This window comes from Ascaphus truei, unplaced genomic scaffold, assembly GCF_040206685.1.
Source record: "Ascaphus truei isolate aAscTru1 unplaced genomic scaffold, aAscTru1.hap1 HAP1_SCAFFOLD_676, whole genome shotgun sequence".
Classification (NCBI taxonomy): domain Eukaryota; kingdom Metazoa; phylum Chordata; class Amphibia; order Anura; family Ascaphidae; genus Ascaphus; species Ascaphus truei.
In genome coordinates this window covers 173,430-195,983 of record NW_027457009.1, presented here as the reverse complement: position 1 = coordinate 195,983, position 22,554 = coordinate 173,430, and the positions used below count along the sequence as shown (strand labels likewise).

General features: G+C 47.9%; 1 protein-coding gene across 1 annotated transcript in view; it reads left to right on the top strand.

Annotated features, from left to right (window-relative positions):
• Positions 1 to 22,554, top strand: part of LOC142485947 (reticulon-4 receptor-like 2) — a 59,033-nt gene that overhangs the window by 4,771 nt on the left and 31,708 nt on the right. The window lies entirely within an intron of this gene.

Sequence of the window (22,554 nt, the reverse complement as noted above, 5' to 3'; positions counted from 1 at the left end):
GCACAACCACCAGACACGGCTACCGGTGAGCTATATATATATACACACACACACACACACACACACACACACACACACACACACACACACACACACACACACACACACACACACCCCTGTACCTGCAGCATAACCACCTGACACGGCTACCGGTGAGATATATACACACACACACACACCTGTACCTGCAGCACAACCACCAGACACAGCTACCGGTGAGATATATACACACACACCTGTACCTGCAGCACAACCACCTGACACAGCTACCGGTGAGATATATACACACACACACCTGTACCTGCAGCACAACCACCAGACACAGCTACCGGTGAGATATACACACACACACACACACACACACCTGTACCTGGAGCACAACCACCTGACACAGCTACCGGTGAGATATATAGACACAGTATATACACACACACCTGTACCTGCAGCACAACCACCTGACACGGCTACCAGTGAGATATATATATACACACACACACCTGTACCTGCAGTACAACCACCTGACATGGCTACCGGTGAGATATATACACACCTGTACCTGCAGCACAACCACCTGACACGGCTACCGGTGAGATACAGTATATACACACAGTATATACATACACACCTGTACCTGCAGCACAACCACCTGACACAGCTACCTGAGATACAATATATACACACAGTGATTATTTTTTATAGATAGATAGATGAAAGAGAATGCCTGTTACAGACTACAAAGAATAGATAGTACTTAAATCAGTGTAATAAACTATAATATAACGGCCACTGACGGTACTTGGAATATAATATATGAAACCACAAGAGAAAGTGCCGTAGCACAGATACAGATTAGAGGTTATAACCATCTACACAGGCATATATGAAAGGCACCACAAAACAGGAAACCAAGTGCTAAAGCAGCACACAAAAACAGATGGACTAGGATATTTTGAGATATAGTATAGAAAAAACCTGGAGAAAATCTATGCAGTATCAGCTCAGCAACAGATGGGTGGACCTCAGGGAGTACACATGAGCCCAGATGTACATTTCGCCTGTGATGATGGAGGGGTTAATCAGGCCATTAATAAAGGCATTATACCCGGCTGATTAACCCTAACTCGCATCGGGAGTGAGGGGGTTAAATGTATGTGCACCACACTACTGTATTTGCCCCTGTCCAGCCTTTTTGTCCCCATTTTGCAGCCTGTTCCCTGCCTGCAGTAATGAGAATGCATACACACTGTACTATTGGTTTTTAGACACAAGATGGCGTTGTGAGCGATGAACCAAGCGCTGATTGAAGAAGCGTGGCTGTGTATGGGAGGTCTGCTTTGTAGAATGGGTATCCATTTCTAAGCCCTAGACCTCGTAACAGCAAAGTCAATTGAATAAGTGGCTTGTGGTTAAATCTGAAGTGGTTTTCCGATAGACTGTATCCATGCCTTGTTAGCTCGCGAAACTTGAAAGGGGTAAAGTCAATTGATGTGGGAAGTCGGTCAATTGACGTGAGAACTAGGTGAACTTAGAATCCCACAAGAAAGTCTTTCAATTAAGCGGGCTAACTTGTGAACGGAGACAGATAGCACTCTAATTTTTGGAGTGCAAGTAATGAAACCAGACACACACACATAAAATTTACAGTAGTGGCACCCCCAGAACACCGTTTTCATAAAGTGTAAAATACTGTGAGTTTTAAAATGTACAGACAGGAACAGTTTTTTTCTGTAAGCACGGGAAAAATCCTTTGGCATGTAAATATGCCGAGGGTGAATGAGCTGAGGGTATTTTCCTTCCTGCACTTCAAAGAGCCCCTGATAAGTTGTTAAGTGGGAGACTCTGAGTCTATTGAAGTACAGGGATGAAAAGCCTCAGAGATCCAGTGTGAAAATGGCCGGGATGTTGCCGAGTGCCAGATCCCGGTACTCAGCATGAGCCATTCACACCTTGGGGCCAAACCCCAGACTAAGGGTCGCCAGATAAGGGGTGTACATCCAGAATGGTAAACCGCATAGGTGTCAAGCTGACCCATGCGTGTTACAATCCGGAAAGCCTTTTTTACCCGTTTTGCAAACTCCGGGCAAATCAGGGATTGGTGGGTTAAATGTTCCCAAGGAGGGGATTGGGCACCCATGTTAGTGATAGGATTGTGAACCCTATAACTATACCTGCCGAGCTATCCCCGGTGTGATTCATGATTTAACCAAGCTCTACGCAAGATTTCGTTCAAGCACAGCGGTAGCAGTTCCAGGACGCAAGGGGTTAACAACATAGCAACTAAGGATTTACCCCTACTTCAGGAATTCGTTAGCCCTGGTGACTCCCGAACGAATTCTAACGAACCAGAACAAAATTCCATCAGTTGGCAGAGATATTAGGACCTAGCCAAACGGACTTGAAACCAGAGACTTTGTTTCTTGCACTTTCATTCAAAGGACATTTTATTTTGTTTCCCCATCCTAGTAAGTGTTATATTAAGTGTATTCTGAGGCTTTCGTGTATTTGTCCATCAAGGAAATAAATGACAATTTATTTTGCCCTCCTTGTTGTGTTCAATCGAGAATCCCAAAAATATAAAAGTGTTAATAAGTACTGGTCCACCGTGACATCGCCCCATTAGCTTCATCCGGGGGCTTGATGACCGGGCGTCAGTCTTGGATATTTATGGCGCACCGGCCATGATGATAACCAATGAAGATGCGGGCAGCGTTGGATCGGCGCAATGCGGCGGAGTCCCCCAGTGACCAGTATCCAGTCAGCTGTGCTGCTATAATGAGCTGTGTCATCCCCAATAGAGACATTCAGAAATGGAACACTCCCTCTGATGACACACACCAACGGGAGCTCGCACAAGATGTTGCTAGTACTGCAGCGGCTGATGTATACACATTACAGTGAATGAGTGTCTGCATTAACAAAGGCAAATGAAAACCAACTAATAATCATTTGCCTTTGTAATTGCAGACACGCATTCACTCTAATGTGTATACATCACCCTCTGCCCGATCCATGGCGGTTACCCTCTTGGTTGACGCGAGTTTCTTTACCAGTGTTCTATCCAGTTTGAATTGATGCCATCACGTTTTCTATCCCAGCGATCTAAGGTGGCCTATATCGTGTCCCTGCTAGTTGATGACGCCTTGGCGTGGGCTCCACCCATCTGGGAACAAAGGCCGGACCTCACATGCGACATAGGCCGCTTCACCAAAGAGTTCCGCAGAGTTTGACACTCCCGGATGCAAGGTAACCCGCTGCTTCATCTCTCTTTCATATTACCCAAGGCAGTCATCCCGTGGCCCGGTACTCAGTCGAATTTCGGACTGTAGCCGCTGGAACGATGAGGCATTGGCGGCAACATTATGGCAAGGTCTGTCCGAGAGCCTTAAGGACGAACTTGCTGCACAGGAATGCCCCACGGAACTGGAGGTGCTCATGGACCTATGCATCCGACTGGACTTGAGATTACAGGAAAGAAGGGCCGAGAGAAATCGACACAAGCAAGGTATGCAGTCTCCCTGCAGCCACTACACTGAGGTTCTTAACATCCCTCTTCTGGACCTGGCAGAACCCATGCAGCTCGGAGGCAACAATCTATCGCACGGCGAGAAACAACGCAGACGTAATGATGGACTCTGCCTTTATTGCGGTAATGTTGGACACCAGGTAATTGCTTGCCCCCAAAAGTCGTTAAACACCAAGTCCCCAGCGAGAGCTGGGAGGATCACACTGGGAACATTATCTACTTCTCCTCCCAAGATGCCAACCAGGCTTTTGATACCTATCACCCTAACCAGTGACACCTTCAAGGCCACAACTCGGGCCTTTCTGGATTCTGGGTCAGGGGGAAATTTCATGGACCAGGGGTTTGCAGAAAGAAATCAAATCCCTTTGGCATGTAAATGTCACCCGGTAAGGCTACAGGCGATTGACGGTCGACCCTTACAACTCACCTTTATTTGTCTTCAAACTATCCCTTTTCAGTTGCAGACAGGAGAGGTTCATACCGAAAGAATCCAATTTGATGTCATTTATTCTCCGACCATCGACGTCATCCTGGGACTCCCATGGCTTCAACTACATAACCCTCGGATCGACTGGACAAAGAGCAGCCTTTCTAGTGGAGTTCATGCTGCCTATAGAACTGCTCTGTGCCATCCAAAGGCCTATGTGGGGTTTCAGTACCAGAGGAGGTAACTTCTCATCTGCCTCAAATCTACTCTTCGTATCAGGACGTGTTCAACAAGGGTCAATCTGAGGAGCTTCCACCCCACTAGTCATTCGACTGCCCCATCAACCTTCTACCCTGTTCAGTGCCTCCACAAGGATGTTCTTACCCATTCTCACCTCCAGAGACCAAGGCCATGAAGGATTACATCCAAGAGAACCTGCAAAGGGGCTTCATCCGGAAGTCCACGGCTCCTGCCGGGGCGGGGTTCTTCTTTGTCATGAAAAAGGATGGACCTCTCAGACCATGTATTGATTATCGGGGACTTAAAAAAATCACGATCAAGACTACAAGGTTCCACCATTTTTACTAGATTGGACTTACGAAGAGCCTACAATCTTGTAAGAATCCGACAGGGGGATGAGTGGAAAACGACGTTTAACACCCGGGACGGACATTACGAATACCTTTGTCATGCCTTTCAGCCTTTGTAATGCTCCCGCGGTATTCCAGGACTTTGTCAGCGAGGTTTTCAGGGATCTCCTGGACCAGTACATCATTGTCTATCTAGATGACATTCTAATCTTCTCCAAAACCGCACGTGAACATCCGGGTCATGTAAAACAGGTACTCCAACGACTATGGGAAAATCACTTATTCGCGAAATTGGAGAAGTGTCACTTTCATCAAGACTACGACGTCCTTTCTGGGTTATATCATCTCTGATACTAGCCTTGCCATGGATCCAGCCAAAGTGAAAGCAGTTTTGGATTGGCCTGTCCTACGCCCCTGAAGGCCGTACAACAGTTCTTAGGCTTCGTAAATTACTACCGAAGGTTCATACAAAACTTTTCAGTCATAGTAGCACCCATTACGACGTTGACACAGAAAGGAGTTGATCCGGCACTTGGTCTCCTGCAGCCCTTCAAGCATTCGAGAAGCTAAAAACAGCCTTTGTGTCAGCCTCTGTTCTCGTGCATCCTCCACGCTCGAGGTGGACGCTTCAGATGTTGGGGCCAGGGCAATTTTGTCCCAAAGGAAAACTCCACAAGCCAAACTACACCCGTGTGTTGTTTTTAAAAAAAAATCTCGCCTGCCGAAAAGAATTACGACGTGGGCAATTGTGAACTGTTGGCCATCAAGATGGCCTTGGAGGAATGGAGGCATTTGCTCGAGGGCACTGAAAATCCTGTAACTATACTGGCGGATCATAAAAACCTTTTATATATCGAAGACGCTCGTCGCATGGGGTCGCGATAAGCCCGATGGTCACTTTTTTTCCCTCAATTTAATTTAATAATTTCTTATCTACCAGGTTCTAAAAACGTAAAGGCAGACACCCTCTCCCATCAATTTCTCGTAGAAGAACAGGGCTGAGGACCGACAGGAAACCATACTTCCCCCATCATGTATCATCTCTGCTAATACATTTGATTCTATGGAGGACATCGCAAGAGGTCAGTCTGATATTCCGGAGGGTCTCAAAGTTCCAGAGGACGTCTCTTCACCGCACTAGCCTATCGTCAAAAGGTATTGGAATGGGGTCATTTATCTAAAAGCTCCAGTCATCCAGGTACAAGGAGAACTGTTGATCTTCTGGAACTGACCTTTTGGTGGCCAGGGATGCGTAAGGACCTAAAGGAATTTGTCACCTCATGTTCTACTTGTGCTCAAAACAAAACTCCCCTGTATCGGGCCATATGGGTTGCTGCAGCCTCTCCCAATTCTGGATCACCCATGGACTCATCTTTCCATGGATTTCATCATGGAACTACCCATATCCAAAGGATGGAATACCATTCTGGTGGTGGTCGACCGGTTTTCCAAGCAGGCCCATTTCATCCCCCTCAAGAGCCTACCCAAAGCTCTCAAACTATCGGAAATATTTATTAAGGAAGTATTTCGTCTTCATGGGGTTCCCCAAGTTATTGTGGCGGACTGAGGCTCCCAATTTATCTCTAAATTTTGGCAGGCCTTTTGCAAACAACTGGGAATCTCTCTTCACTTTTCTTCCGGCTATCACCCTCAGACTAATGGTCAGACGGAGTGGACGAATCAATCACTTGAACAGTTCATCCGCTGGTTCATTTCTGATACCCAGGACAGCTGGGTAGATCTCTTGCCGTGGGCCGAATTTTGTCATAATCTACGTATTGAATCGACTCCGGACTCACCATTTTTTTCCAACTTTGGCTTCCATCCCTCAACTCTTCCTACTGCAGACCCTGGATCTGGGCTACCAGCAGCGGATAATAGGATCCTGCGTCTTCAAGAGTCATGGAGAAAGATTCAAGAGAATCTCAGAAAGACAAATCTCTATGCAGAAGAAGCATGCTGACCCGCATCACTGAGAAGCACCTACTTACAATCTGGAGCAAAAGGTATGGCTGTCCACTAAGAATATCCGGCTGAAGGTTCCCACAGCAAAATTGGCACCTACAGTACCGACCAAGTTTATTCTAAAACGGCTAGAGCCGCAAGCCGCGAGGTTTCCCGGCTTTGATGGCGAATCCCCTCGGCGTGCGCGCAGTCACGCTTCATCGGGAGCGTGCGCGCACGGCATGCGTGCGGGGAGCCCTGGTGTCCCGCGATGTGGGGGATGCGGTGGGGGGCTCCGGGGGACCCGGTGGACCCGGAGAGGGGAGGGGGGTGCCTCGATCGGAGGACCGATCCTCCGAGGCTCCAGCGCGCGCACGGGACACCTCGGCGCGCGCCCGGTATCTGTCGCGGACGAGACCGGGTAAATGTTAGAATAAACTCAGCCGCGACAGTAGATATATTGGCCCATTTTCTGTCATCGAGAAGGTCCATCCGGTGGCCAACCTGCTACGGTTGCCAGCTTCCATGAAAATTCCTTCAGTATTCCACACCTCATTATTCAAACCTTCTGTACAGAACTCTCAGTCTCCTGCTTTGTGTCTCCCCCTGAACCCCTATTGGTTTAAGAACAATCGGAATTCGAAGTCCAGACCATTCTGGATTCCAGAATTTCCAGAGGGAAGATACAATAACTGGTCCATTGGAGGGGCTTCGGTCCCGAGGAGCGTTCATGGATTCCCATGGACCAACTACACGCTCCTAGGCTCTTTAAGGCCTTTCATCAAAGGTTTCCCTCCAATCCCTCCCTGGGACGACCGCAGGTCTCCCCTGAAGGGGGGGTACTGTGATGATTTGACCTCAACCCGCCCCTGTGATGTGTCCCATGACGGGTGATGCACCTCACTCTGAGGTTCTGCACAGGAGTTGTGCTGTCAGTCGAGGGGACACCTCATGGATCGGACTTAGGCCCCGACACGGGACATACGAGGGGTTAACTCCACATCTGTGGTGCACTCCGCCCCTGCCTATCACTGGACAACCTATCTGTAATTATTCATGACTCATTGCCTGCAAGCCTTTCCATTGGCTCCCTGCTCCATATATGCTCAGCCAGCCCTGAGGCAAATTGGCTGAGCATAAACTTCTGTTTATGTTTCAAAGTGCTTGCCTCAAGCATCCTGCTGCCCTGCTGTTGCTCTTGCATTCTGCCTTGATTTCTGTTACCTTTGACCTCAGCTTGTACCCGGAATGCTGCCTTCTCTGACCCCTGACCTTGACTTGTATTTGGACTCCCACCTTCTCTACTCCTGGACCCCGGCTACGCACAACGACCACCCGACTTCTCCAATCCTAGACCACGGCAAGTATCACGACTATTCTGACCTCTCCTACCTTGACCCGGCTACACGACCTTTACTCTGCACTCCGGATGTGGTTACGCAGTTGTGGATCGGTGTATATCACTATCACCACCTCCCGTCCTGTTTGTGGTGAGCACTCGTTACAGGTGCCCTCTCAAACCATCACAATATATATATATATATTTAATTGCTTCCACCACAAAAAAAGTATGTCAAGATTCACTCGCAGGGTTTTTCGTCCCTGTTTACTAAGAAAAATATGCACTTAGCACACAAACATCTTTTGTAGCAAAATGTGTCCGAAAATGTAACCACTCTCTCTAAACGTGTGTAGCCCTTGTACCCCCTGGGTACTGAAACTACCTGTGCTGCTGTCACCTGTTCGGCTCACAAGAGGCCTGAGCCTCCACTACTGGGAGCCTGTGGTATACTTATCTTATGCAGCGCCTCCACCGGCGAGAAATCCCAGCGTAGTGGGAGGAGCTCCTCACCGGAACTGATATACACAATAATTACACACGATGGTATAAGAACAGTATTTACTAAACATATAATTTGCATGTGCCATATCATAACACAGCCACAGAATATGACCCAATAGTTTCTCTACAGTGTAAGAGTTCCTATGCACTATTGCCTTTCCCTACAGCGTACACATAGAGTTTCTCTACAGTGAGTCAGGGAACAATCTGGGACCTTGCGGCAATTCTGGCCTAGCCCACCGAAGCACTGCTCCGGGGCCCTGCCTGCGCGCTCTCTGTCCCAACCTTGACTGCCCCTTCCTGTCCCAGCATGCAATCCTCTTTCCTTTCCTTCCCAGAGGTATCAGCCTTTTCATTGGCTCCCTGGCGTCAGGTGGTACTCAGCCCCTAAGCACTATGGGACCTATAGTCCCCACGGGGCCTATACTGCATTGGGGCCACGTGCGCATAGTATTCTGCGCCTGCGCGACTATGATGGCCGACTGTCCCCTGCGCATGCGCGACCTTTCGGGAGTGCGCGCGCAACAATGGCGGCACCCAGCAAAGGGAGCCGCCGGCATGCCTGTCGCCCCGCCTGCAATACTCCCTACAACAGCGGAGGTAAGGGGGTGACACCGGGGAACCAGAGGGGACACCTGGCTGCACGTGCAAAGTTCAATCAGAGCCCCAAGTTTTTATCCTAAAACTTATTTAATTGAAAACAAGATAGACCCGCCTTCCGGGAGCCCCCCCTTCCGGGAGCCCCCCCCTTCCGGGAGCCCCCCCCCCCGGGAGCCCCCCCTTCCGGGAGCCCCCCCCTTCCGGGAGCCCCCCCTTCCGGGAGCCCCCCCTTCCGGGAGCCCCCCCCTTCCGGGAGCCCCCCCCCCGGGAGCCTCCCCTTCCGGGAGCCCCGCCTTCCGGGAGCCCCCCCCTTCCGGGAGCCCCCCCTTCCGGGAGCCCCCCCCTTCCATCAATCTCTAGCCAGTGACATTTTTATGACTCAAGGAAAAAAATAACTTTTAAAAAGCTGCATTGACGTTTGGGACATTTTATATCTTTATCCCTATAATTCTTGGGACATTCTATATCTTTATCCCTATAATTCTTGGGACATTCTATATCTTTATCCCTATAATTCTTGGGACATTCTATATCTTTATCCCTATAATTCTTGGGACATTCTATATCTTTATCCCTATAATTCTTGGGACATTCTATATCTTTATCCCTATAATTCTTGGGACATTCTATATCTTTATCCCTATAATTCTTGGGACATTCTATATCTTTATCCCTATAATTCTTGGGACATTCTATATCTTTATCCCTATAATTCTTGGGACATTCTATATCTTTATCCCTATAATTCTTGGGACATTCTATATCTTTATCCCTATAATTCTTGGGACATTCTATATCTTTATCCCTATAATTCTTGGGACATTCTATATCTTTATCCCTATAATTCTTGGGACATTCTATATCTTTATCCCTATAATTCTTGGGACATTCTATATCTTTATCCCTATAATTCTTGGGACATTCTATATCTTTATCCCTATAATTCTTGGGACATTCTATATCTTTATCCCTATAATTCTTGGGACATTCTATATCTTTATCCCTATAATTCTTGGGACATTCTATATCTTTATCCCTATAATTCTTGGGACATTTTATATCTTTATCCCTATAATTCTTGGGACATTCTATATCTTTATCCCTATAATTCTTGGGACATTCTATATCTTTATCCCTATAATTCTTGGGACATTCTATATCTTTATCCCTATAATTCTTGGGACATTCTATATCTTTATCCCTATAATTCTTGGGACATTCTATATCTTTATCCCTATAATTCTTGGGACATTCTATATCTTTATCCCTATAATTCTTGGGACATTCTATATCTTTATCCCTATAATTCTTGGGACATTCTATATCTTTATCCCTATAATTCTTGGGACATTCTATATCTTTATCCCTATAATTCTTGGGACATTCTATATCTTTATCCCTATAATTCTTGGGACATTCTATATCTTTATCCCTATAATTCTTGGGACATTCTATATCTTTATCCCTATAATTCTTGGGACATTCTATATCTTTATCCCTATAATTCTTGGGACATTCTATATCTTTATCCCTATAATTCTTGGGACATTCTATATCTTTATCCCTATAATTCTTGGGACATTCTATATCTTTATCCCTATAATTCTTGGGACATTCTATATCTTTATCCCTATAATTCTTGGGACATTCTATATCTTTATCCCTATAATTCTTGGGACATTCTATATCTTTATCCCTATAATTCTTGGGACATTCTATATCTTTATCCCTATAATTCTTGGGACATTCTATATCTTTATCCCTATAATTCTTGGGACATTCTATATCTTTATCCCTATAATTCTTGGGACATTCTATATCTTTATCCCTATAATTCTTGGGACATTCTATATCTTTATCCCTATAATTCTTGGGACATTCTATATCTTTATCCCTATAATTCTTGGGACATTCTATATCTTTATCCCTATAATTCTTGGGACATTCTATATCTTTATCCCTATAATTCTTGGGACATTCTATATCTTTATCCCTATAATTCTTGGGACATTCTATATCTTTATCCCTATAATTCTTGGGACATTCTATATCTTTATCCCTATAATTCTTGGGACATTCTATATCTTTATCCCTATAATTCTTGGGACATTCTATATCTTTATCCCTATAATTCTTGGGACATTTTATATCTTTATCCCTATAATTCTTGGGACATTCTATATCTTTATCCCTATAATTCTTGGGACATTCTATATCTTTATCCCTATAATTCTTGGGACATTCTATATCTTTATCCCTATAATTCTTGGGACATTCTATATCTTTATCCCTATAATTCTTGGGACATTCTATATCTTTATCCCTATAATTCTTGGGACATTCTATATCTTTATCCCTATAATTCTTGGGACATTCTATATCTTTATCCCTATAATTCTTGGGACATTCTATATCTTTATCCCTATAATTCTTGGGACATTCTATATCTTTATCCCTATAATTCTTGGGACATTCTATATCTTTATCCCTATAATTCTTGGGACATTCTATATCTTTATCCCTATAATTCTTGGGACATTCTATATCTTTATCCCTATAATTCTTGGGACATTTTATATCTTTATCCCTATAATTCTTGGGACATTCTATATCTTTATCCCTATAATTCTTGGGACATTCTATATCTTTATCCCTATAATTCTTGGGACATTCTATATCTTTATCCCTATAATTCTTGGGACATTCTATATCTTTATCCCTATAATTCTTGGGACATTCTATATCTTTATCCCTATAATTCTTGGGACACCATCGTCACTGTTGTGTCTGTATAATTAACATACACGCGGACATTTCAGTTTTGCCAACACAACTTTTACATGCAGATATCTGCGATATAACATAGACCGACTCCTCACTCTTGGTATCAATTTCATCAGCTGAGTTCCCTGGTGATAAATACACATTCCACGTCCGTGGGAACAGGAAGCGTACGCCGGATATCTCATATTTAGGGAACTTGGTCATATCTGGTTGGTGGATATTTCTAGAATGTGAGGTCTTCTTTGAAGCTGAACCCCAGAACCTCTGGTAAAGTCACCAGACTTCTAATATAGACATGTGATGTAAGTGGGCGGTCCCTGATAACCCAGGCTAGGCTCACTTCTAGATGCACAGAACACCAGGGCAGGTGGGTGATTCCCACCCAGAACACCAGGGCAGGTGGGTGATTCCCACCCAGAACACCAGGGCAGGTGGGTGATTCCCACCCAGAACACCAGGGCAGGTGGGTGATTCCCACACAGAACACTAAGGCAGGTGGGTGATTCCCACACAGAACACTAAGGCAGGTGGGTGATTCCCACACAGAACACTAAGGCAGGTGGGTGATTCCCACCCAGAACACCAGGGCAGGTGGGTGATTCCCACACAGAACACTAAGGCAGGTGGGTGATTCCCACACAGAACACTAAGGCAGGTGGGTGATTCCCACACAGAACACTAAGGCAGGTGGGTGATTCCCACACAGAACACTAAGGCAGGTGGGTGATTCCCACACAGGACACCAGGGCAGGTGGCTGATTCCCACCCAGAACTCCAAGGCAGGTGGCTGATTCCCACCCAGAACACCAGGGCAGGTGGGTGATTCCCACCCAGAACACCAGGGCAGGTGGGTGATTCCCACACAGAACACTAAGGCAGGTGGGTGATTCCCACACAGAACACTAAGGCAGGTGGGTGATTCCCACACAGAACACTAAGGCAGGTGGGTGATTCCCACACAGAACACTAAGGCAGGTGGGTGATTCCCACACAGGACACCAGGGCAGGTGGCTGATTCCCACCCAGAACTCCAAGGCAGGTGGCTGATTCCCACACAGAACACCAGGCCAGGTGGCTGATTCCCACACAGAACACTAAGGCAGGTGGGTGATTCCCACACAGAACACCAGGCCAGGTGGCTGATTCCCACCCAGAACACCAGGGCAGGTGGGTGATTCCCACCCAGAACACCAGGGCAGGTGGCTGATTCCCACCCAGAACACCAGGGCAGGTGGCTGATTCCCACCCAGAACACCAAGGCAGGTGGCTGATTCCCACCCAGAACACCAGGCCAGGTGGCTGATTCCCACCCAGAACACCAGGCCAGGTGGCTGATTCCCACACAGAACACCAGGCCAGGTGGCTGATTCCCACACAGAACACCAAGGCAGGTGGGTGATTCCCACACAGACACCAGGGCAGGTGGGTGAATCCCACCCAGAACACCAGGGCAGGTGGGTGATTCCCACCCAGAACACCAGGGCAGGTGGGTGATTCCCACCCAGAACACCAGGGCAGGTGGCTGATTCCCACACAGAACACTAAGGCAGGTAGGTGATTCCCACACAGAACACCAGGCCAGGTGGCTGATTCCCACCCAGAACACCAGGGCAGGTGGGTGATTCCCACACAGAACACAAAGGCAGGTGGCTGATTCCCACCCAGAACACCAGGCCAGGTGGGTGATTCCCACACAGAACACCAGGCCAGGTGGCTGATTCCCACCCAGAACACCAGGCCAGGTGGCTGATTCCCACCCAGAACACCAGGGCAGGTGGGTGATTCCCACACAGACACCAGGGCAGGTGGGTGATTCCCACACAGACACCAGGGCAGGTGGCTGATTCCCACCCAGAACACCAGGGCAGGTGGCTGATTCCCACACAGAACACCAGGGCAGGCGGCTGATTCCCACACAGAACACCAAGGCAGGTGGCTGATTCCCACACAGAACACCAGGGCAGGTGGCTGATTCCCACCCAGAACACCAGGGCAGATGGGTGATTCCCACCCAGAACACCAGGGCAGGTGGGTGATTCCCATCCAGAACACCAGGGCAGGTGGCTGATTCCCACCCAGAACACCAGGGCAGGTGGCTGATTCCCACACAGAACACCAGGGCAGGTGGGTGATTCCCACCCAGAACACCAGGGCAGGTGGCTGATTCCCACCCAGAACACCAGGGCAGGTGGCTGATTCCCACACAGAACACCAGGGCAGGTGGGTAATTCCCACACAGAACACCAAGGCAGGTGGCTGATACCCACACAGAACACCAGGGCAGGTGGCTGATTCCCACCCAGAACACCAGGGCAGGTGGGTGATTCCCACTCAGAACACCAGGGCAGGTGGGTGATTCCCACCCAGAACACCAGGGCAGGTGGCTGATTCCCACACAGAACACCAGGGCAGGTGGCTGATTCCCACACAGAACACCAGGGCAGGTGGCTGATTCCCACACAGAACACCAGGGCAGGTGGCTGATTCCCACCCAGAACACCAGGCCAGGTGGGTGATTCCCACACAGAACGCCAGGTGGCTGATTCCCACACAGAACACCAGGCCAGGTGGGTGATTCCCACACAGAACACCAGGCCAGGTGGCTGATTCCCACACAGAACACCAGGGCAGGTGGCTGATTCCCACACAGAACACCAGGGCAGGTGGGTGATTCCCACACAGAACACCAGGCCAGGTGGCTGATTCCCACACAGAACACCAGGCCAGGTGGGTGATTCCCACACAGAACACCAGGGCAGGTGGCTGATTCCCACACAGAACACCAGGCCAGGTGGCTGATTCCCACCCAGAACACCAGGGCAGGTGGGTGATTCCCACACAGAACACCAGGGCAGGTGGCTGATTCCCACACAGAACACCAGGGCAGGTGGGTGATTCCCATAAAGACAATACATATATTTTTAAGGCCTACAACTAAAATTAACCCCTGGTGTGCCATGTTTATTAAAATAGTGAATATGTTATGCCATTTTCTTTACAATATATATAAGATAAAAGCCGGCACACAAAGACTGAGGGACATAGTGGCCTTGAAGCGCGCTGAGCCGCGCTCCTGCTCTGCCTCGCCTGCTGAAAATGATGCTTTTCCTGTCCTTGCAGGCGAGGCAGTGAGCGCGCTCAAGGGGCGGGGCGGAGGCGTGCCAGGAGGCGGAGTGGGAGGCGGGGCTAGTCCCCCGCTCCCATTGGACGGGAGCGGTCATGTGACCGCTCCTCCGCTTCCCCGAGCGGCAAATTTCAAACTTGGGTGTCTGTTCCAAGTTTCTCAGCCTCCGCACGCATCACCGCGCATGCGGAGGGAGAAACTATAGCCGCGCTGATTACAGATGCAGGGGCTTTGTGCATCTGTTCAGCGCGGCTCAGCCCGCCTCAGCGATGCTGAGTGCACTATGTCCTGGGCCTTAAGCCAAATATGCAATTATTTATGAAAATAAAACTCAAGAGCCGAAATATTGACCAGTTTTTTAATTAAATAGTGATTATTTTGCTTAGGTCCTGGTGTGCGCACACGCACGAATTCACATACGAGAGGAGAGAAGCTGAGGGGTACCACCATGTATATAGATCTGTATATAGTTACGGTATGAGCTCTCCCCCAGTGCTCGCGCGCCACACCCCTTACCTTTTGTGCCGGTCAATTGAAGCCACAGGGTTATGGGATGTCACGTGACCCTGTTGCCATGGTGACGGGCATCAAATGATGCCACAGGGTCATGTGACGTCACATGACTCGCGGTGTCTTTAAGCCGGCTGAAGCAAGGTAAGAAAGTTACATTTAATTTAAATGCCTTGGTGAAGAGCACGGGGCCTCTGTAACTGCCACACCCCCCAAAAAAAATCTCGCACCCCTTAGCTTGTGCACCCCTGCCCTAGGGGTTAGTCCAGCCTGTAGCCCTGAAACTATAGTGAAAGAGCAGTAACCAGAAGCCATAGGCACATCCCTGTAGTGAGCACCCCAAGGGAATAACGTGGGTGAGTTGGAGTGGAAGATTATCTGTGTCACCCCAGCCAGGACACAGCAGAGAGGGGATAACACACCACAGAGCACAAAGTGACTGCTGCCTTCAGAAGGAAGAGGTAGGGCAGCCCGAGCAGGGACCCGGGACGAAACCTTCATAAAGTACCCAAGGAGCGTTATCATTAATGTATATTCATGCAACTATTGAACAAGGGATGCGCCGCCCCGGGATGCTGGACTGTTTGAAAGAACAATGGCGCTTCTTTAACAAGGAGCATTGTGCGTCATTGTGACGATAGCCTGTCACAGGTATTAAGGTTACACAAATCACTGGGTTGAACTGAACGAGGCTTAGATATAATAAAGTATAGTTATTCCTTTGGATAGGTGAACACACGAATAATACAGTAACAGACAAGAAGTACACTTACTTTGGGGTTGGGGAATGAGAAGTATGAAGCATAACAATTATCTCGCAATCAGGTAACAATCAGATGATATCAGAAGACAAAGGATAAAGGGTGGACAACAGTTTATAAACCTTTTGTGCCCTATCCTTAACATTGACTACAGTGGATTGGTCTTCAATTAACTCTAGCCACTCATTAACGTGGGAACACATTTTGACACATGCCCCCCTGCTAGTTGGTACATGCGCAGTAGAGCTCTTGGGTCTCATTTCTGTAACCCCTCCTCTGCATCAGGAATGCCAGCTAGTCTACCAGATTGGATTCCTGGCAGGATATTCTTTGTTGTGAGGTGTGAAATGGAACACTTGAAGACTGCTCTGGTTTGAGTAATCTCCGCCCTCATGCAAACAGTGGAGGTGACAAAATCCTTTGAACCATACTTAAGTTCTAGACATTGGGTCGCCTTTCTGGCCATATGCTACCCTGGTATGCAAAGGAATTTCCTCTGGGTTTTACCCATATCTTGGAACACAGTATGAAAGATAAAACATGAACATATTAAAATATCCGGTTCCGTTGGGTCCAGCAGGTCCAAACTTCCCAGTTCTCAATGCCGGAACTGGGACACCCTATGGTCCAATTTGAGACTTGCTACGACCTTCGGTACCGGAGATACACAAATACACTTAAAACCGTTTCACATTTTAATACAAAAATCTCCGCTGTAAATTAAATCACGGTTTTTCACTAAATCCCCATTGAAAACAACGGGCTTTGCCGCCATAGACTTTCAATGGCAAACCGCCGCCATTGGCGGCTATGGGAATCCCCGCCATAGACTTTCAACGGGGCGACGCCGCCGTTGAAGTCAATGGGGTTTTTCCGCCGTAGCCGGTCAATGGAGATTGGCCGCCATTGGAGTCTATGGGAAAAGTCCCGAACTTTCAAGGGGGTCCATACTCCGTCGGGTTGGTCCAAGAGGGTCAAGGATGGTTCTGCAGCGATGCTGGAGCAGTGGCTACAGATACCCCAAACCCTGATCCTCTGGACCCTCCGGAACCGGAGCTATGGATTATCAAATTTCAGCGTTTGACACTTAGCCGTTTTCCTGGGCCGTTTCTGCCGCCGCCATTGGAACCTATGGCGCGACCCGCTCTTCTCGGTTCGACCCTTATCGGGGGTCCAGGATACGGGGACCCGGTTGTGGTCGAGTGGGGGGGAGGTTTAGGAACTAGGGGCAGAAACAATTTTATTTCTACACTGGCGACACACTTTATTCGAGCTCGGCTAGTCCCACGAATTCGGGTATACCCGGGTGTATTGAGGTTTGTGACTGTTTTCTGCCCGAGTGCATTGAGGTATTTTCCAAGCAGGGATTGAAGCATTTTATTCCCGCTGGCTGCAATACTGCACAGTATATATATATATACTGCATTACAATTCATGAATTTATGCCATCTGGTAGACACGCGAAGTATTGCAGCCTATTAAATCCTAATCATTATCATTTAACAGATCAGCCGCCCGTCAGCCAGGCATGAACCCAGGCTGGGAAGGCAAACGCAACGGGGCTTGCCAGAGGTGAGGAGCGGCGCATTCCAGGTATCTGCCAGGTACATACTGGGTATTTGCTCGAATAAAGTGTGTCGGTGCAGTAGGTGCTCTAGAACTGTTTATTCCCACGCCACTTGTCGTTGAACTTGTTAAGTGATCAAAGCTCTCCTATTGAAAATGTATCCGCTTCGCGGTTAAGCGGTTTGGACGGCAGTCAACTCGTTCCTGGAAAGCTCTTTCGAGGATTCTCCATTGAAGTCAATGGGCCCATTGACTTACAATGGGAAACCGCCGCTCTTCCTCTCGGACGCCATCTGCTGGTCTTCTCAGGAAACAGGACCCAGCAGCAAGATTCACCATTGAAAACCATGGAGCTCCAATGGCGGCCTATGGGAGCCTGCAAAATGGTGCCTGAAAAGGTGGGAAAATTACACAAAGGGCTATAATCACTAAACAACTATTAACCCTTGTGCTCCCGGATGGATCCTAGTGTGTGTGTGATGCAGACACTGATTAAACCAGATGTTACAATGAAACGGGAACAGGGGAATACACATTTACATGTCACAACAGGGGTTAAATCACAGTTCTGGACCTCAGCCCAGTTAACCCCTTGTCTCCCTGGTGAGGTCAGGGGATGGCCAAATGAGGTGCAAGCCTTTTAATACCAGGCCACCCTTTTCTCCCTCTACAGTCATTGCAAGTGATTTAACTGTCTAGAGTCTGGCGAGAAAGAGCTGAAGTGCAGACATTTTACAGCGCAGAAAATGAAAAATGTAAATCTTTAAAGAATCAAGTGGGCGAGTATTCTGTGAAAACCCGGCTAAATTAGTTATATTTGGGGCACCAGGACTGTGAGTCCCGGACATTGTGCGCCCAGCCTATGAAAGACTATAGCGTGTGTAACAGGGGCACGCCTGTTATCAAAAGATACAGCTGTCGGGTGTCGGCCAGGTAGTTAATGCCTGTGTGAGGAAGGCCGGGCTGCTAACAAGCAATGGTATAAAGGGCAGGAAAAGGAAGTGTTTGTCTCTCTCCCCTGCGGTAACGGACGTGCTCGCCACAAACTGGAACCGGACCGCGGGGCTGAGGTGGGGATGTGAATACACCGACCTTTAGACCACGAAGCCGGTTCTGGATTGCGCAGTACGTAGTCAATCGTAGCCGGTCCGGGGTTGGAGAAGGCAGGGTAATCCATGGACAAGCCGGGGTCAGAGTTGGAGACAGAGTAGTCGATATCCAGGTTGGGGTTCGGCAACGGGTAGGCTGAAATGAAGTGCTTCAGCGCAGCAGATGAAGGGTGGGAATGGCCTCTGCGCGAGGAGCGGGAGTGGCCCATGATAAAGGACTCTGCAAGGGGAGAATGCAGGCTGGGCACCACAGGGTAGTACTGGGAGACCAGCGCTTCAGCACAGGAACCAGACCTCTGCATGGAGGGAATGCAGCAGGTCTCAGGAACAAGGCAAGGTTAGCACTGGGAGACCAGCGCTTCAGCACAGGAACCAGGAAGCAGACCTCTGCGTGGAGGGAATGCAGCAGGTCTCAGGAACAAGGCAAGGCAAGGTAGCTTGTGGCAAACACAGTTACATCCAAGTCAAACTTGGTTTATGCTCAGCAATGAGGGAAAAGGAGAGCCCAGAATAAGAAGGAAAGGGAGCCAATCCAAAGACAGGGGTGTGTGGGAATTCCTCAAATGACAGAGCAGAGAGACAGAGCTGCAGTGATTGCACGCACAGGTGATAGTGCTTGCAATTCCAAGGGGGGGTCTGTCTGAGAGATCACCAACTCTGCAAGAGTGAGCTCCAGCCAAACCCAGGAATGGATTCCTCACACCTGCTCTGCGTACAGTCCGCCTGCAACTGCAAGAAAAGCATGGGGGGTGCAGTAAAACTGCGGAAATTTCAAGCAAAGAATGGGACATCAGTATCCCTGATGCGCCCGAGTCTTCCAAAGTAAAGAGAAAGAAAAGAGGTTCTCAGCTTACCGTAGAAGTTACAGACACATCCGCTGAAGACCCAGCGACATCAGAAGGGGGCCCGAGATGCCCTGCAGCCTAAAGTGACTGGCAGGTTTGTCCAGAGGTCCCAAGGCAGAAATCAAATACCCCGAAGAAATGTCTGTCCGGTTCTGACAGTGAGAACCCCTCAACAAGCAATACCAGGGGAGCGGAGCCTGCGTGTCCTGATCTGTGTGACTGGTTGTATTAAGTGCGGACCTAGAAACAGAAGGGAAGTGTTGTGTATACTAGCCCGGGTGGCTGAATTTGGGGAATGTACTGCCTGATTGAGCCAGTAGTGGGTGTGGTTAGTTGATTGCTAACCTAACACACCTGGTTGCTGTGTGTGTCCCTAAGTTCAATGGGAGATGCAGGCACTCATAAAAAGGTAATAAGAAGATACTTGGCTGCCGCTGCACTGTACCATAGAGGGAGTCCAAGGATCCCAGAAATAGCAATAGGTAAACAGGGAGATACGGGCACACGAGCTTAATCAAAAGATATTTATTGTGCCATCAAACCAATATTTCGGCAGAATTGTACTGCCTTTGTCAAGGTGTGGACTACATAGTGATAACAAACACATTTATACCCTAATGCACTTACCTCATCACGCTCCGCCCGCAATCCCCAGCGATGACAGTAGGCGTCAGCACACCTGCGTCATCAGGAGGCGGCGTTGGCTGGGGATGGCGGGTTTCTTGGCACAATAAATATCTTTTGATTAAGCCTGTGTGCCTGCATCTCCCTGTTTACTTATTGTGTGTCCCTAGAAGCTTCTAACTAACAACACATAAATAATCAGATGATTACATAAAGCTCCCTATAATTGCACTCTGGATAGGTGACATTGATAGTACAACGTCATCTGTCAAGGGGCCACTGAATGGCCTATTCCCTTATTAGGGTAAGCCGCAAAGGTCACACTCAAATGAAAATAAAAAACTTTTAATCCGTAATGTTTAAAAACAACGAGACACCATAAAAATGCATACACAATGCATATTAAAATCCCCAAATGTGTGTGGGCACAGAAGCAGGCAAAGGACTCTCAATGTCCAGAGCCTAAGGATAGGCTGACACAATACTGCATAGATCCACACAGTAAGTATGTGTGGTTGCGTGACCAAAGTTAAATAAAGCAATGGTATGCTGCAGTAGATAATGGAGTATCAAACACTCCTCGGTTAGGTGAAATACAACCTGATTGTAAGCGTGTCAGCGGCTGCAGTTCCAGGAAGTGATCGGGACTGATCGTGCCTTCTCCACAAGCCGCGTGGACGTCAGCGTGATGACGTCACGCGTACCCCGACGTACGTTTCGCGCGTCACAGCGCGCTTTCTCAAGGGGGAGGAGTAACAAACATGATATGGTTAGACCTTATATACACCTCCCTGAAGGGGAGGGGCGGGCAGTGGATGCGAGACAAACGTATACGCGCATCATAGGGAACGCATAGACCCTAACAGAACATAAAAGAATCAATGGGAAGGGGGAAATAAGGGGGGATGGAATCCTTAGTAACAAATAGAGTGATTCAAGGGGTAATAAGAGGCTCAGAGGGTACAGGGGCCAGTGTATGTGTGTTAGATGTAGAATTGTACTACTTTGGGCGAAACCGCCTATAAAGTCAAAACGGTTCCTATTAAGCTGATGTTAATTAATACTGTATACCTGGATCCCTCTAACCCCTTATGATGCATCAGGTTGGGCACAATGCTGGATAATAATAATGGTAGTAGACACTTGATGGCATGTTGGCACGAAGGCAGATATGTGTGCTAATGTAGGAATGAACGAAGCCGCCTTAAGAGTCAAAACGGCTCCTGCTAAGCTGATGTAAATATATCCTATATACCTGGATCCCTCTAACCCCTTTTACAGAAACGAAGAGAAGATAAAACCTTCATTGAGGCCATGTGGTGCCAGTGTCTTTAATGCATGTATCCATCGACATTCGCATTGGCGTAGCTTCATGTCCCAGTTGCCCTTGCGTGGGCCCCAGGGCACATGAGCTATCCCAATGAACCCAAGATTGGAGGAGTCTCCCTGATGTTCTTCATTTATGTGCCTGGCAACAGGTGTGTCAAGTTTGTTCCTGATGGAGCCAAGGTGTTCTAAAATGCGTACCTTGAATGCTCTGTGAGTTTCGCCCACGTATTGTTTGCCACAGGAGCATTGGATGAGATATACAACTCCTGTGGTAAGGCAATTTATGAAGTCTTTAATGATGTAAGATTGGTGTAATGTTGAGTCCATAAATGTTTTTGTAACTTTAATCGATGGACAGGCCTTACATCGCCCACAGGTGTATGTCCCCTTAGGTTTGTTACCCAACCATGTACGTGAGGGTCTGGTCTGAAAGTGACTTCTCACTAAGCGATCGCGAAGATTACGCGCTCTGCGGCTTGTCATATTAGGTGTTGATTTTAATATTTTTGCCAAATCCTCATCTTGAAGCAAGATGTGCCAATGTTTGGTTAGGATTTGGCGGATGGTATGCCATTGGTTACAGTAAGTGCCAATGTTTGGTTAGGATTTGGCGGATGGTTACAGCCATTGGTTACAGTAAGTGCCAATGTTTGGTTAGGATTTGGCGGATGGTTACAGCCATTGGTTACAGTAAGTACCAATGAAGCGTATGGTTTGTAATCTGTTGTCTGTTGGTTTGATACGATCAGTCAGTAGGCCGGTCGGGGTGTACGTGTCAGTAGGCTGGGTCGGGGTGTATTGACTGCTCTGTGGTGTGTGGCCTGTGTGGCCTGTGTGGCCTTTTTTACAATTGTTTTGGAATACCCTCTATCTGTAAATCGCTTCATAAGATCTTTTGACTGAATCTTAAACTCACTCAGAGCAGTTGCGTTTAAGGCGTAAAAATTGTCCTGTAGGGATATTGTTAATAAGTAA